The sequence below is a fragment of the Tamandua tetradactyla genome, chromosome 7 (genome assembly GCF_023851605.1).
Source record: "Tamandua tetradactyla isolate mTamTet1 chromosome 7, mTamTet1.pri, whole genome shotgun sequence".
NCBI lineage: Eukaryota > Metazoa > Chordata > Mammalia > Pilosa > Myrmecophagidae > Tamandua > Tamandua tetradactyla.
Window position 1 is genome coordinate 23,812,819 of NC_135333.1, and position 2,998 is coordinate 23,815,816.

General features: G+C 39.4%; 1 pseudogene; it reads right to left on the minus strand.

Moving 5' to 3' along the window:
* Positions 1-976: 976 nt before the first annotated feature.
* LOC143690387 (guanylate-binding protein 7 pseudogene) lies at positions 977-2,482 on the minus strand (annotated as a pseudogene).
* Positions 2,483-2,998: the final 516 nt, after the last annotated feature.

A 2,998-nucleotide genomic window follows, 5' to 3' on the forward strand; every position in this document is an offset into this window, starting at 1 on the left:
GTGGTGGCTTGGGAGTCTAAAACCGCTTGTTTGAAGAGACGGGGAGCCAAGGTGGGGGTCTTTGATGAGCTAGCCTCGGAAGTCACACAGCATCACTTCTGCCACTTTTGTTAGCCATGGCAGTTAGTTATAAAGCTCCACCCAAGGTAAGAGGGTCTCTGTATGTGTTATATGTGTGTGTGTGTGTGTATGCATCTATGCGTATTTATTTATGATGTATGTATATATACCCATTTTTTGAAAATCCAATGCACATCAAGTTATAATCACATAAACTGTTTATCCTCTTTTTTAAAAAGGTACTATAATATAAACATCGTTTTTATCTATAAGCCCTTTTAAATGTTTTAATTGTCAAATAGTATTTATGTTTGACAAATTTATTTACATCACATTAAATGTAATGTATATTTAGCCTACAGATGATTGACATTTTTATTTCTGTCCATTTTTATAAATATTTGTGGCTTTTAGCAACATTTTAACTTTTTTTTTTCAGATAAATTGCACATGCTTCTTGATAATTTTATTCCACAGTTTTTATTTGCTTGGCAGCTATTTCAAATTTGGCCTTTTTTTTTTTTTTTTATCCCATTACATCTTCTAACTTGATTTTTATTTCATTTGTTATTTGGAAACTTTTGCTTAATAAAACTAACATGACACATATACTTTAATAATCAGCCACAGGCAACACAAGTCCTAGCTCTGTTCTTACTGTGCTTTGTATTTTTAAATACAATAATGACCAAGGCTCGTTTTAAAAAGTTACCCACAGAATAACAAAAGAAGCCTCTTTATAATTCCCTAACAGAAACTCTGAGCCTATTTTGTTTGTGAGCTCGCAAATTTCCATCCCAAACTGGCAGTTTCACCGGGAACTGAGAGTACTGTAACTAACAAATTGCCAGTCCCTTGAAAGAACTGTGAAACCAATGAGTGTTCATCTTTTCTAGTTGTTTCAGCCTATTTAAAGTTAATTTATCTCTGCATTCAACTCCTCAGATTTTTAAAAAACCCTTTCATTAAGCAAGTTTTCTTGGGCCCTCAGCTTATGTTCCAGCTCCTTTGCCTACTCTCTCAGAAGCTTTTCTCTTTCACCTTTTCTTCTTCTCTGTCAACTGGGCAATGTTTTCCTTGCAGCACCTCTCTTGAGCCCCTATCTTTTGCTGCTACTCTCTGTTTTAGCAGCTTCTTCTCCTTCTCAGCTGCCTCTTTCTTAGCCCACTCTGCTGCTCTGGTCTTCTCTCCGTCTGCCAGGGCTTTATCTGACTGCAGGATGGATCCCTTTATTGCCACCTGTGACTGCAGGAAGCACTTGAGCACCTTGTAGTCCTTAACTCCTTTCCTGGCCACCAGCTTATAGCTTCTGTTCAACCTTTTTCTTTTGCTTCTGAGTAGAGATCATGCCCTCCAGGAACAGAGAAAAATTCCTCTTGAAATACTTTTCATCAGGGTCTCTGAAAGCCTGACAATATTTGACATAGCCTTCTCCATTCTGCAGCAAGAAATTCTCCTTCTTTTTCTCTTTGGTGCCTATGAACTTCTCCTGGAACTTTTGATTGCCATCCTTGATGGGATGCTCCATGAAGGAGTGCATCCACGAAGACAGCTCCTCTTAAAGCCTAAATAGATATTCAGCAACTCCTGGAGCACATCTGGGGGGAACCCTGCTTTCTGGGCTGTCAACTCACTGTAGTGGTTGCCTGCCTTCTTCATGGCTGCTGAGTTCTCACATTGGGTCAGAGTTGTCCCCACGTTCTCCAGACAAGGCACTGATCCACTGTTGATGGCATCCATGTAGGACTCCACTGGACTTTCCAGCCAGTTCCCAGGGACAATGATTCCCTCTCTCAGGGATGTGATCTTTGCATGGATTCAGGAATAAATTTTTTTTTTAAACTTGCACCTGGAAATTACAATTCAGCTGGTTTTCTGATACTTCCTTAATATGAACCAACAGATCTTTGTCATGTGTGGGCTGGTCAAAGAGAAGCACTTCTATTTCGGAAAGGAAATGCCTGATAGGCATGCTAGAAATTGGGATTTGGAATTTTAGAATTCCTGCCTGGAATCAGCTTCAAGGCATTCTCCAGGCCCTCATCTTCTGTGATGGCATTCATCTCTCTACACCTCCAAGGTGAAATCCTGCACCATCCTTACAAAGTCTGAAAAGACACTCACCCATTTTGTGGAATCATCTACTTCATCAGGTCTTAAGGAGGATTTTGCCCTGATTAGTTCTGTTGGTTCAATCTCAAAGTGCAGTGTGGTGGTTGATGGGGCTCAAGCTGTTGCAGACAAATGTGCTGCTCAGAAGTACTGCCAGTTCAAAGATCCACGTGTCATTCTTCGGGCCAACCTTTTGCTATCTCTCAGGCCATCAGTGTTGAAAGGACCTGGATGTGGTCAGGCTTGGATGGGTGAGGTAAACATATCTACAGATGCCCTTGATTTCAGAACTCACTGTGGGTCCCTGCATACCAGGGTCGGGAGGACAATTTCACAGCTCACCCCCCGCAATCTCCTTCTGCCTGTATCCAAATAATATTTTGCTCTAATTAAATTTTACGTGGTTGTGGATATCAGTTTGATTTCTGTTTTTTTCCTGTATACATAACAGTGCAATGAACATATTCATTAAATATAAAGCTTTTCTCACTTTATTTGAAGAATATTTGGGGGATGGAGAACTATGCCATGAAATTACTGGGTTAAAGGGTATGAACATTTAAAATAATAAGTTCTTTTCTTCTGAAAAGGATAAGAATGTTTTTTGAAGATTCTTACTGCATACTGACAAATTACTTTTCAAAAGCATTGTACCAATTTACACTCTTCCTACAAGCCATGCAAGTGTCTGCTTCCTCTAACCTTAGGAATTACCATTACATATTTGCTAATTTGATAGGCCAAAAGTTATTTTTTCTTTGCATTTCTTGAATAAGAGTTTGTTTGCTTCTGTTCACCTGCAATATTGCAACATCCTTTACATGCT